Below are 15,000 nucleotides of genomic sequence, written 5' to 3' on the forward strand. Positions count from 1 at the left end.
CAACTAGGTGAGTACAACTAGGCGAGTACAACTAGGTGAGTACAACTAGGCGAGTACAACTAGGTGAGTACAACTAGGTGAATACAACTAGGTGAGTACAACTAGGTGAGTACAACTAGGTGAGTACAACTAGGCGAGTACAACTAGGCGAGTACAACTAGGTGAGTACAACTAGGTGAGTACAACTAGGTGAGTACAACTAGGCGAGTACAACTAGGTGAGTACAACTAGGTGAATACAACTAGGTGAGTACAACTAGGTGAGTACAACTAGGTGAGTACACACACAATTTCATTATTATAATGACAGTGAAGGTACAGAATAAACTAAAAGTTACATTTTTGAAAGTTTGATACAAATGTTCAGGAGCTAGAGCTCATCCCTGCATTATAAAATCATTACATAGCGATTATTATCCTTTTTATAGTTTCAAATTCTGTTTTTTAATCCTACAATTCTTCATTTTTTTTTCCAGTTTATCACTCATTTTTTCCTCACTTTCTTCTCTTTTTCTTTCATATTCCTTCATTTTACTGCCTCGTAATTCCTTAGATACTAAATGATAATGTTGCTTCAGTCTTTGTCTCTTATTTTGGTCTCTTTTTTTATCGGTCTCTTGCCATGTTTCTCTTTCCTCTTTATTTTATATTCACTCTCTCGTTCCACCAGCTCGAATATTTCTTCCTCTCAGACTGTCTCCCCGCTCTTGTCTCCCCGCTCTTGTCTCCCCGCTCTTGTCTCCCCGCTCTTGTCTCCCCGCTCTTGTCTCCCCGCTCTTGTCTCCCCGCTCTTGTCTCCCCGCTCTTGTCTCCCCGCTCTTGTCTCCCCGCTCTTGTCTCCCCGCTCTTGTCTCCCCTCTCTTGTCTCCACGCTCTTGTCTCCCCGCTCTTGTCTCCCCGCTCTTGTCTCCCCGCTCTTGTCTCCCCGCTCTTGTCTCCCCGCTCTTGTCTCCCCGCTCTTGTCTCCCCGCTCTTGTCTCCCCGCTCTTGTCTCCCCGCTCTTGTCTCCCCGCTCTTGTCTCCCCGCTCTTGTCTCCCCGCTCTTGTCTCCCCGCTCTTGTCTCCCCGCTCTTGTCTCCCCGCTCTTGTCTCCCCACTCTTGTCTCCCCGCTCTTGTCTCCCCGCTCTTGTCTCCCTACGTCCATTACTCAACAAAGCTCCACAATTTCTATGTCATCAATGGGCTGGAACACCTGGTACACAGCGAGCCATTTAAATTTCCCCCCAAATTAATAAATACACACACACACACACACACACACACACACACACACACACACACACACACACACACACACACACACACACACACACACACACACACATATATATATATATATATATATATATATATATATATATATATATATATATATATATATATATATATATATCGTGCCGAATAGGTAAAACTTGCTATTTTGGCTTAAATAGCAGCGCTTTTCTTGCCGAATAATGCAAGCGAAAATGTGTGTATTCAGTAATTTCGCAAGAATCATTGTTTATTATTAAATTATTGTAAACTTTTCTAAAATATATTTAGTTAGGATTAGGCTAAATATTCTTACGCTTGTTATAATAAAGTTAGGTCAGTTTCCTAAGGTTCTTTGGTACAAAATTATTAATTTTTATGTTAACATAAATTAAAAAATATATATCTTTAAACGTATAAGAGAAAATTTTAGATAGGACTTAATTTTAAATGAGTTTTTGCTAATTGACCAGTTTTACCTACTTGATACGCCATATATATATATAGATATATATATATATATATATATATATATATATATATATATATATATATATATATATATTTATATATATATATATATACGCACCCTATGTAAGAGTCCACCCACAGTGCAATTGTGGGGAGCCACAGAATCGTACTAATAAAATGGCTGAGAGAGAGAGAGAGAGAGAAAGAGAGAGAGAGGGGGAAGGGGTCAGCGGTGTCGAAGGGTCCCGTGGACTGTGGAAACTGTCTCACTCGTCCCTGTGCCACAGCAGGGAGAGGAGTAGCATCAGTGCCAGTCCACAGTGCCACGCTCTCACGCCCGTGTAGCGAAATCCCTGTGCGCTATGTTCTTGAACTCTTACTGCCGGTACTTGCGCGCTTAAAAATTAGTCATAGTGTACTTCGCTGTGACATTTTCAAGCGATTCTAAGGACTTTGTAATGAGGCGATCTGTACGTTGCACAGTGGTTGATCGCAGATCATCTGTACGTTGCACAGTGGTTGATCGCAGATCATCTGTACGTTGCACAGTGGTTGATCGCAGACCATCTGTACGTTGCACAGTGGTTGATCGCAGACGATCTGTACGTTGCACAGTGGTTGATCGCAGACCATCTGTACGTTGCACAGTGGTTGATCGCAAACGATCTGTACGTTGCACAGTGGTTGATCGCAGACGATCTGTACGTTGCACAGTGGTTGATCGCAGATCATCTGTACGTTGCACAGTGGTTGATCGCAGACGATCTGTACGTTGCACAGTGGTTGATCGCAGACGATCTGTACGTTGCACAGTGGTTGATCGCAGACGATCTGTACGTTGCACAGTGGTTGATCGCAGACCATCTGTACGTTACACAGTGGTTGATCGCAAACGATCTGTACGTTGCACAGTGGTTGATCGCAGACCATCTGTACGTTGCACAGTGGTTGATCGCAGACGATCTGTACGTTGCACAGTGGTTGATCGCAGACCATCTGTACGTTGCACAGTGGTTGATCGCAAACGATCTGTACGTTGCACAGTGGTTGATCGCAGACCATCTGTACGTTGCACAGTGGTTGATCGCAAACGATCTGTACGTTGCACAGTGGTTGATCGCAGACCATCTGTACGTTGCACAGTGGTTGATCGCAAACGATCTGTACGTTGCACAGTGGTTGATCGCAGACCATCTGTACGTTGCACAGTGGTTGATCGCAAACGATCTGTACGTTGCACAGTGGTTGATCGCAGACCATCTGTACGTTGCACAGTGGTTGATCGCAAACGATCTGTACGTTGCACAGTGGTTGATCGCAGACCATCTGTACGTTGCACAGTGGTTGATCGCAAACGATCTGTACGCTGCACAGTGGTTGATCGCAGACGATCTGTACGTTGCACAGTGGTTGATCGCAGACGATCTGTACGCTGCACAGTGGTTGATCGCAGACGATCTGTACGTTGCACAGTGGTTGATCGCAGACGATCTGTACGTTGCACAGTGGTTGATCGCAGACGATCTGTACGCTGCACAGTGGTTGGTTATTTGTCCAAAGAAAGGCTTTGATTATAGGAAAAATTATTCGAAACTGTAATGAACGTTGAAGTAAAGTTAGATTTAATTTTAAAAGTTGCAATAACATATTCCAGCAAGAAACCTGTAGAAAAAATGGAGAACTATAATAATAATGATAATAATAATAATAATAATAATAATAATAATAATAATAATAATAATAATAATTCAAACAGTTTCACATATTTGGTTTTATTATTTAGATTTCTGAACAAAGACTTATTATTATTCTGCGCCTTTCTAGGCTGGGTGTGTACTTACTGATTTGTTTGTAAGGATCGAGTCCTCGTTTCTGCTCCCGCCTCTTAAGCTTCATCGACCGGTATTACTGGTTTCTTGTTTCTTCAGCGCTATCATATCCACTCTTAAAACTGTTATGGAGTTCGCCTCCACCACTTCTGTATCCACTTCATTTCACTTCCCTTCTACACTGAGACTGAAAAATTATTTCTAAGCATCCATGTGACTCGACTATGTTTATAACATCCTTCCGTGTGCCTTGTACCTTGTACCGTACTGTAAAAGTTCCATCCTAGTCAACCCTGTTAGTTCCTCTGAGTATTTTATTCGTTGTAATCATGTACCCCTTGTCCTCCTCTACTCCAAGGTTTGATTGCAAGTCTTTTCACCTTTTTCAGGCTTCTCATCGTGCTTAAGATTAGGTGAGATCTCCGTGCTGGTGGTGTGTCTGCTAAGATTTTTGTCTTACGTTAGGTGTGCACAGTCCTCATTTATTCTTTATTGAGATTACCGAAGGCTGTTCTGAGATTTGTTAGCCTCAGTGGCTGCTGAAGTCTTATGGTGATATGTTCGGAGTGATGCTTCTAGGTCCATGTTCTTCCTCTATACCTGTAGTTGCTCATCTGCCAGGTTGTATTAGGTCTCCGGTCTCCCGTTCACGACGGTGAGCGACTTTTCAGTTGTCACGCTTGTAACGTGTCTAAATCTCCCTGGAGACCTTCATTGTTCTTTTCTTTTCATATTCTTCTCAACAGTTTCACATCATCAGTAAACAGATAAACACAATATTCGATCTCATTTACATACATACGGAGAATAATGGCCTTACTAATGATCCTTAGGGGAACACCACCTTATGCTTTTATTGTACCTTAATGCAACCTTGTACTTCTCACGTTCTGTCATTTTTTTTTGTTCAACTGTAGTTAAGGTGCTCTGTGATTCACTGTATCACATTTCCTCTTTTTATGTTTGTCGACAGCAAGATGCACTTTACCCGTGCTCGACTTTCTTCCTCCATGACTGTCACTGTCATATATCTCCAGCAGGTTTGTCAAGAGTTCAGTCTTAGCTTCCAGCCTCGCCCCCCAACTTGCCGCTTGCCAGATTTGCTTCTAGCCTCTTGGTTCTGTCGTACCTGCTTTGAAAACTATGCATGTAGCCTGCCTCCACCAGCCTCATCATAAAGATCATTCTACTCTCCGACCTTTCTGAAAAGTGAAGATATACTTCCTAATTTGTTTGTCTTTAACTTCCAGCTGTGTTCCAGAGTTTCTCTCATCTCAAACATCGTATCTCTGTCTATCCTATCAATTCCTCTTGAGTATTTTGCTATATCTCTTCTGGTTCTTCTGTACCCGGATGTGGTTAGATTGAATTCCATTAGCCTGTCCTCGTAGCTCACGCCCCTTAACTCTGCAACAAATCTTGTTGCACATTTATGCATTTTCTTCAGTTTCCTAACATGGTTTTTGATGTTACGGTTTCATACTGGTGCTGCATACTCCAATATGAGCCTGACATTTTTTTTTAACACATCGGCCGTTTCCCACCAAGGCAGGGTGGTCCGAAAAAGAAAAACTTTCATCATCATTCACTCCATCACTGTCTTGCCAGAAGGGTGCTTTACACTACAGTTATAAAACTGCAACATTAACACCCCTCCTTCAGAGTGCAGACACTGTACTTCCCATCTCCAGGACTCAAATCCGGCCTGCCGGTTTCCCTGAACCCCTTCATAAATGTTACTTTGATAACACTCCAACAGCACGGCAAGTGTTAAAACCATTTGTCTCCATTCACTCATATCAAATACGCTCACGCATGCTTGCTGGAAGTCCAAGCCCCTCGCACACAAAACCTCCTTTACCACCTCCCTCTAACCCTTCATAGCCCGACCCCTACTCCGCCTTCCCTCCCCTACAGATTTATACACTCTCAAAGGCATTCTGTTTTGTTCTATTCTCTCTACATATCCGAACCACCTCAACCCCTCCTCAGCCCTCTGGATAAGTGTTGGTAATCCCGCACCTTCTCCTAATTTCCAAACTACGAATTCTCTGCATTATATTCACACCACACATTGCCCTCAGACATGACATCTCCACTGCCTCCAGCCTCCTCCTCGTTGCAACATTCATCATCCATGCTTCACACCCATATAAGAGTGTTGGTACAACTATACTCTCATACATTCCTCTCTTTGCTTTCATGGACAAAGTTCTTTGTCTCCACAGACTCCTAAGTGCACCACTCACCCTTTTTCCCCTCGTCAATTCTATGATTCACCTCCTCTTTCATAGACCCATCTGCTGCCACGTCCACTCCTAAATATCTGAATACATTCACCTCCTCCATACTCTCTCCCTCCAATCTGATATCCAATCTTTCGTCACCTAATTTTGTTATCCTCATCACCTTACTCCTTCCTATATTCACTCTTAATTTCCTTCTTTTACACACCCTACCAAATTCATCCACCAACCTCTGCAACTTCTCTTCAGAATCTCCCAAAAGCACAGTGTCATCAGCAAAGAGCAACTGTGACAACTCCCACTTTGTGTTTGATTCTTTATCTTTTAACTCCACACCTCTTGCCAACACCCGAGCATCCACTTCTCTTACAACCCCATCTATAAATATATTGAACAACCACGGTAACATCACACATCCTTGTCTCAGACTTAATTTTACTGGGAAATAATCTCCCTCTCTCCTGACATATTTTGAATAAAGCGCCGGGAATAACCTTTTTTTGTTGTGCGTGCGTGTGTGTGTGTGTGTGTGTGTGTGTGTGTGTGTGTGTGTGTGTGTGTGTGTGTGTGTGTGTGTGTGTGTTAGTATATGACTTGATTCGGCTCTGGTTTCGCTTGATCATACACATACATACACACAAATATATTCACAAGTGTGTATGTACTCGGTATATAGGTGTGCATGCGTAAACGTGTGCATACACCTACAGTGTGTACACTATGTATACATATGAGTGTATATATATGTCGTGCCGAATAGGCAAAACTTGCGATTTTGGCTGAAATAGCAACGGTTTTCTTAACGAATAAGGCAAGCTAAAGTTTGTTTATGCAATAATTTCGCGAAAATCATTCTGAACCTAAGGAAAAAAATAATTTCATTGTGTTTGTTTATTATTAAATTATTGTAAACTTATCTAAAATGTATTTAGTTGGATTAGGCTAAATTAAATTGCGCTTGTTATAGTAAGGTTACGCAAGTTTCCTAAGGTTCTTTTGGTACGAAATTATTAGTTTTTACATTAACATAAATGAAAAAAAAACATTTCTTTAAACCTATAACATAAAATTCTAAAAAGGACTTAAGTTTAAGTGAGTTCTTGCTAATCGACCAATTTTACCTATTCGGCACGACATATATACACAGGCAAACGTATATTAATATTTTATTTAAAGTTTTGTAACAGATTTATTCTGTTTATTTGGCGTGCATTGAGGTAGAGACTGAGTTTAATGAGAGACAGGAGCACCTCTCCCTGGATCGCGCAGTGACCGAAACAAAACTAACCTATATATTGGCCTTTTAAGGATTTAATTACTGGCATTCCGCGAGTTTCTTGACTGGTTTCCCAATGTTTTTTTTTACTGCAGTCACAAAGGGAAATCTCCATTTATGTTTTAGGAAGGAAATTACATCTGGCTCTCCAGGGTCTTAATTAGAGTTCTCGGAATGTTTTCTCACATTCCCTGGATGTGTTCACCCGCGGCCGAAGACGCCAGCGTTATTGCTCAGAGACTGGACGTGTCGAGGGAATATTTGTGGATGGTGGAGGGTAAAGTCTTGATCGAAGTCCGATATTCCAGATATTCAGTAAGGCTGTAATCGTGTGGAGGAGGAGGGGGGGGGGGAGAGCAGGTGTAAGCTATTAGTAGCGAGGGGAGAGAAGGTGTAAGCTGTCAGTAGCGAGGGGGAGAGCAGGTGTAAGCTGTCAGTAGCGAGGGGGAGAGCAGGTGTAAGCTGTCAGTAGCGAGGAGGAGAGCAGGTGTAAGCTGTCAGTAGCGAGGGGGAGAGCAGGTGTAAACTGTCAGTAGCGAGGGGGAGAGCAGGTGTAAACTGTCAGTAGCGAGGGGGAGAGCAGGTGTAAGCTGTCAGTAGCGAGGGGGAGAGCAGGTGTAAGCTGTCAGTAGCGAGGAGGAGAGCAGGTGTAAGCTGTCAGTAGCGAGGGGGAGAGCAGGTGTAAGTTGTCAGCGGTAAAACAGGATATTACCCTTAAAATGTAGCACTATAATTCTAGTCAAAGTCGTAAAGAACGATGATGGTACTGAAGTACAAACACGAAGCACAACAAGCTTTGTGAGACATCCCAGAAGAAATACCTTACACTGCCACCTTACCTACATTATTTGTTCACCCGTAACTACTGTGTGGGCGGTGACGCACGATGATAGGGATACAAGAGACCCAGGAACTAGAGCAATAGATCATTTGGGTATATATTTCCACTTTGTGTTGTATCTCTTATTTATAAATTTAGAATTCCTCATTTTAATGTCGGATATCTTAGGTCAAGATATCCTGTTAGTGAATATATCACATAGTCTTAAATTGTCCACATGTTCTTCAATAAGTGGACAGTCAGGTACATAGTGTTCAATAAAGTAACATTAAAGCTGGCCACATACTTTACATTTGGTATGATCATCATCCGTGTCTCTGCTAAACTGCCAGAAGTACTGGTAACTAAACCTAACCATGGCTACTATTGCTTCATTGCAAGTTTCTCCGTTAGTATTGTTATCTATATTCATGTTATCATAGCGAGTTTCATAAGCCTACTCAGGCATCTAACTGTATTTCCAATTCAGATTCATTCTTTACTTTCTTAATGTGCTTCTTAATGCTGGAGACCGTAAATCCCTCTGTCGGCAGGCACTTTCCTGTCTTCGTAGGAATGGAACACCAGCAAGGAATAGAGAGGGAGGGAGTGAGGGAGGGTAGGGAACAAAGGGAGGGAGGGAGGGAGGGTAGGGAACAAGGGGAGGGAGGGTAGAGAACAAGGGGAGGGAGAGAGAGTAAGGAACAAAGGGAAGGAGGGAGGATATTGTGGTGGTAATGTTAGTTAACGAGGGAGCTGATCGTGTCCAGGAGGAAGTGAAGCAGACAACACACTGGGACCACTGACAGGGACAGTCATAGTGACAAATAAGGATCCTCTATTACCCAGTTTCCCGACCATTCTCATTATTTCCTATTCAGGTCAAGAATGTCATCTTCCTGCATGAATCGAGTTATCGTGCTCTCTCCTCCTATCAGTAAGTTCTGATGCACCTTTTATGACAGTACCTGCTGGTACCGTGTGCCAGGCGTCAGGTACAGCTGGTACTATGTACCAGTGGTCGGGTCCACCTGGTACCGTGTGCCAGGCGTCAGGTGCAGCTGGTATAGTGCACCGTCTTCACTAACAGGTGGTACTGTGTACCAGCTGCTGCCACCAGGCGACACAGCACATAATGTTAGTGCTCTCGAATGCGGGAATTAATTTCCGTTTGTAAAGATTACATTCACGTTCGATAAGTTTCTTTTTATATGTTATGTGCAGCGGCAACTGCTCTCTCTCTCTCTCTCTCTCGCGCGCGCGCGCGCGAGTGTATACTCACCTATTTGTTGTTGCAGGAGTCGATTCACAGCTCCTGGCCCCCGCCTTTTCGCTGGTCGCTACTAGGTCCACACACTCCCTGCTCCTTTATCGTATCTCTTCTTAAAGCTATATATGGATCCTGCCTCCACTACATCACTCTGTAGATTGTTCCACTTCCTGACAACTCTATGACTGAAGAAATACTTCCTAACATTCCTGAGGCTCATTTGAGCTTTTAACTTCCAGTTGTGACACCTTGTTGCTGTGTTCCATCTCTGGAACATTCTATCCCTATCCAACTTGTCAGTTCCTCTCAACATTTTATATGTGGTTATTATGCCCTCCCTATCCATCCTATCCTCCATTGTCGTCAGGTCGATTTCCCTTAACTTGTCGTAGGACATACCCCTTAGTTCCGGGACTAGTATTGTTGCAAACCTTTGCAGCACTTTCCCTAATTTCTTGACGCTCTTGACTAAGTCTGGGTTCCATACTGGTGCTGCATACTCCAGTATGGTCCTGATGTACATGGTATACAGTCTTGGATGATTCCCTACTCAGGTGTGGAAACACATTTTTAGGTTTGCCAGGCGCCCATATGCTGCAGCAGTTATTTGGTTAATGTGCGCCTCAGATTTGCTCGATAATATACTCCCCCCAAGATCTTTTTCTTTGAGTGAGATTTAGTCTTTGACCCCCCCCCCCCCGCTAGCCTGTACTCTGTCTGCGGTCTTCTTTGAACTTCCCAAATCTTCATAACTTTGCACTGGTGGGGTTAAACTCCAGGAGCCAGTTATTGGACCAGGCTTGCAGCCTGTCCGCATCCCTATGTAGTCCTACCTGATCCTCGTCCTCTTGAATTCTCATTAGCTTCACATCTTATGCGAACAGAGACACTACTGAATCTCTCCCTTCCGTCATGTCATTCACATATACCAGAAACGGCACCGGACCTAGGACTGACCCTCGTAGAACCCCGCTCGTCACAGGCGCCCACTCTGACACTTCATCGCGTACCATGACTCGTTGTTTCCTTCCTGTCAGGTATTCTCTGATCCATTGCACTGCCTTTCCTTTTATTCATGGAATAGTCCTCTAGCTTTTGCACTTATCTCTTGTGTAGAACTGTTCGAAAGGCTTCATACAGTCCAAGAAAATGCAGTCTTCCCATCCTTCTCTCTTCTGCCTTACTTTTTTCACCTTGTCGTAAAACTCCAGTAGGTTGTGTGCGTGTGTGTGTGTGTGTGTGTGTGTGTGTGTGTGTGTGTGTGTGTGTGTGTGTGTGTGTGTAAGAATGTGTATGTACCCGTGTACGCACAGTTTTCTTTACTAGTAATTACCTGTTTGCAGCTACAACAGCAATAATAATAATTATTATTATTATTATTATGTTAAGCTCCAAACCCATGTGGGTCATTCAGCGTAAGACATGGTGCAGGCTTGATCCTCCGTCTGCTGAGCGCCAGAGACGTGCTTCCTACTCGCACTCAGCTGCTGCAGCAGCAGAGTTGTTCTCGTCGTAACCCACATTCAACAACTTGTTCTAGTGGATGTAGCACTAACAACCGCCTCTGCTCCTCTTAATCATTCCACTGGACAACCACTTTGCCAGGAAAAGGTTTCTAATATCTCTTCATCTCCACTTTTATCTTGTTTTATAACCATGACCTTTAGATATCCCTCTCATAGGCACTAATAAATCGTCGCCATCTATTCTTTAACGTTCTTTTATGACCTTATAATATTTTTCTTCTCCTTAAATCATCCTACGAGGGAATCTTGTGCTTTCAGCCTCTCACCTTAACTCATATGTTTTTTAACTCTGGTAGATAATTTGTAGCTCATGTACCTTTTTCCAATTTGTTTGTATTTTTTTTATTATGTATGACCAACACAGAGCCGCTGCTTATTCCAAATTTTGTTACATAAGTTATAAACAGTTTTGTTTTAGAGAATTTCTCCATCGTTATATTTTAAAGTTACTTTATCGTTCACTAGTGTAACGTACGAGTTTCTTACACTTTTGTATATATAATCTTACATTGACAATCATTTGTTAATTACTATATCTCTGTTGTTCCCTTTGATAAAATATAGACACTGTCTTTATTCTTCATGTGACCTGACGTCGCTGTCCCATTTCCATGACATGGTATTTATTTACATTAAATTCCATTACATCATCACTCCATTTGCTCAGCTTATCCAAGTCATTATGTATTCATTTACTTATTTTAATTATTCTGCTTACATCCGCAGACATAATAGGTTGTTTTATTCTTTCTTCCTACGAGGATATTTTCATTTTGCGGCTGTTCACAATTTTCAATAAAAAAAAATTAACTTCTCATCCACTGTAATAATTTTCCACGTATTCCTCTTGTATTTTGCAATTTCCAAACTAGTTTTTATGGGTAACTTTATCAAAGGTTGGTCAACGTGCCTATCAGTTTCTCTTGAATTACTTCCGAAATGGTCATAATAACTTAGATTTATTGTACATGAAATGGCACCTTAAAAACCGAATTGTTTACCAGTTAGTATGTTTTTGCTCTCTTGTGTTTGTCAGGGATTTGGCATTTGGTGTATTAGGTTTAAAACCTATCGCCTACACGAGGGTCATATAACAGGGATTTGGCAAGACTCCTCGTTATGAAAATTGAGAAAATGTAATAATTCTGATAACTTCAATAAACAAAAAGATTAATTACTAGGTATTTATAAAACTTTAATAATATAAATAGAAATGAAAATTATAATCGGAACAGTGTTTATTATCTCGCCTGAAGGGCTGAAATAGTCAAATGATGTATTGTAAGGTGGTGGTTGAGAGCCAGGTAGTGACAGGTGATGGTTGAGAGCCAGGTAGTGACAGGTGATGGTTGAGAGCCAGGTAGTGACAGGTGGTGGTTGAGAGCCAGGTAGTGACAGGTGATGGTTGAGAGCCAGGTAGTGACAGGTGGTGGTTGAGAGCCAGGTAGTGACAGGTGGTGGTTGAGAGCTAGGTAGTGACAGGTGGTGGTTGAGAGCCAGGTAGACAGGTGGTAGTCATCTCTGGCTCAGTGTAGTAATTTGTGCGTGCTGACGATGGCTAGATAGTGTCACTGGTTAATGGCTGATGTAGGTACCCAAGTTATCGACTCTGTCGGCACGTTTGTGGATAACCTTTCATAGTCAGATTATATATTGTGATGACAGCAGCTACTGTGTGACACAGGTGTCAAGATATATCTTGATAATAAGTATATTCGTTTATCTCCGCACTTGTGGCTTAAGCTCAGTGTTAACCGGGCAATTGAATCAGGTCAGAGCAGGTAGAAATCCGTATCGAAGTGAATTTCACCTGACGCGGGTTCTATCCCCACCCGTGGTATGGTTTGTTTGCAATCGTGTCATTACGATTTCGTGAGTCATGTTACCTAGATGGCGTGGCAGGCTGCAAACTTCCCCTCACTCTGGTATGACTTTATCCATATTTTAACAACATTCATCAACTAATTAGGTCTATAGTTTAAAGGGTTTTCCATGTCGCATTTTTTTTCAAATATTAGCACAATATGTGCCATATTACATTTGTCTGACAGTTTACTTTCTTCAAGCGAAATCCTAACAATTTTCCAAAGTGGATAACTTCCGTAACTCGTTTATTTTACCAAAGTTGCCAGTCCTCTTCTGTTTCCTGCTCTCTCTCTCTCTCTTCTCCACACTCAGTAGTTTGTCATAAACATCCTTATTTACAACATGTCTTTCCGTTTGATTTCAGTTCGACTGTATTGGGTTTCTTCTAGAATATGTTCCTTAGTTCCAGTCTTTATGAGAGTCCGTCTGTTAGTATAGAAAATAGTCTCACATTTGTTTACACCGTTATTCCTCCTGTTCCATTTGTTTTCGTTTGTTTACTATTTATCCTGTGCTCTTGGAGATACTGTTTCATAGATACAAGTCTGTTCCTCTGAAAAAAAAATCGTCACTTGTATCCTATCCATATCACTTTCTATCCCGAGCTTTCTTTAATATTTCTTTCTTATGCTTAATCTGCATAACGTTACTCTTTTTCATTTTATAATTTATCTCTCTCACTGTATCTCATTCTCTCACTATATGCTCTTAAAGGCTGAAATCAACTTTCATTTATTCATGTTGTGTGTGTGTGTTTTCTTTTCTTAATTTTATGTTATTTCGTCACAGTCTGAAACGGTAACCCAAAGGACCCCAATGGAAATAAGTCACTCTGTCTGACTTTTTTGGGTTATCCCAGGTTCTCTACACATATGCTGCTATGTATGATAATTCTATGTAACTGTATTTGTGTATACCTGAATAAACTTACTTACTAACCGTTTTCTGTCTACAATTTTTTTCAGTAACTTGAAATTATCTTCAATCTCTTTACTACTTTCTAGACTAATATTACCTCTAGTAGTAAATTATTTTCCCAATACCACCTGTTATTATTTCTGTCAATTTTTGGATAATTTCTTCAGTTGTAGCTTTATACCAGGGATACTCAACCTGGATCGCCCAATATGTCCCCCATACCTCCTTCACTAGACTGTGGAAATCAGCGTTATCCAGTGCTACTAGATACCAGCATGACTTTAAAAGATGTCAATATCTTGGTTCTCCTTTATATGTGGATAGCTAGGAACAGAGAAGCTTTTAATTGTTCAGAGATCTAGTCTCATACCCCTATTATTTGGTTCCCATACCCCCAAAGGGTATGGATACCCCGGGTTGGGGGCCTCTACTTTATGCACTTCCAGTCCTCTCCTCCTCAAAACTTTTACGTTTTCTCTTCTAGTTCTGTTCTGCCTACATATTCCTGAATAACTCGTATTGTATTTTTGTTTTGGACTCGTTTCCCAAGCCTTTTATCTTCCCTCTCTCGTCCATTGTTTTTGAGAATTCCTGATCCCTCTCTTCAGCTTTTTTACAGTTTTATGAACTTGTTGCACTCGAACCTTCGTAACTGGTTTTCGTAGCTGCATTTTCGTTATTTAATTTTCTCTCAAACCTTACTCAATTATTTTACAGATGTTTTGTCCGTCCGTACATCCATCCACTGGTTTTTCTTTGCTGGTGTAAGAATATACATTAGTTGTTTTGATTTGGTGACCTCTGCCGTAGTGTAAGCAAGGCGTATGTATATATATCGTGCCGGATAGGTAAAATTGGTCAGTTAACAAGAATTCATTTAAAATTAAGTCCTTTCTAAAAATTTTTGTATATATTTTTTAGATTTGTTTATGTAAAATATTAATAATTTTGTACCAAAAGAACCTTGGAAAACTTGCCTAACCGTATTACAACAAGCGCAATTTAATTTAGCCTAATCCAACTAAATATATTTTAGATAAGTTTACAATAATTTAATAAACAAGCACAATGAAATATATTTTTTTCGTTAGGTTCAGAATGATTTTCGCGAAATTATTGCATACACAAATTTTCGCTTGTCTTATTCGGCAAGAAGAGCGTTGCTATTTAAGCCAAAATAGCAAGTTTTAGCTATTCGGTACGATATATATATATATATATATATATATATATATATATATATATATATATATATATATATATATATATATATATATATATATGCAGTTACTTTTTGCTGATGATACTGTGCTTATAGGAGATTCTAAAGAAAAATTGCAAAGGTTAGTGGATGAGTTTGAGAATGTGTGTAAAGGTAGAAAGTTGAAAGTGAACATAGAAAAGAGTAAGGTGATGAGGGTATCAAATGATTTAGATAAAGAAAAAAATGGATATCAAATTGGGGAGGAGGAGTATGGAAGAAGTGAATGTTTTCAGATACTTGGGAGTTGACGTGTCGGCGCATGG

General features: G+C 41.0%; 1 protein-coding gene across 3 annotated transcripts in view; it reads left to right on the plus strand.

The window, feature by feature from the left end:
- glob1 (globin 1) overlaps positions 1 to 15,000 on the plus strand; it is a 307,913-nt gene that overhangs the window by 45,640 nt on the left and 247,273 nt on the right. Inside the window, exon 1 of one of the 3 annotated variants that reach the window (XM_070095920.1) lies at positions 1,991 to 2,107. The exons of 1 other annotated variant lie outside the window; for it this stretch is intronic. The gene's annotated coding sequence lies outside the window, so the exon portion shown is untranslated. Of the gene's footprint in view, positions 1 to 1,990; positions 2,108 to 15,000 lie in introns of those variants that run through there. One more of the 3 variants, XM_070095921.1, reaches the window with a different exon arrangement.

Source organism: Cherax quadricarinatus, chromosome 51 (assembly GCF_038502225.1).
Source record: "Cherax quadricarinatus isolate ZL_2023a chromosome 51, ASM3850222v1, whole genome shotgun sequence".
In the NCBI taxonomy this organism is placed as follows: Eukaryota; Metazoa; Arthropoda; class Malacostraca; order Decapoda; family Parastacidae; genus Cherax; species Cherax quadricarinatus.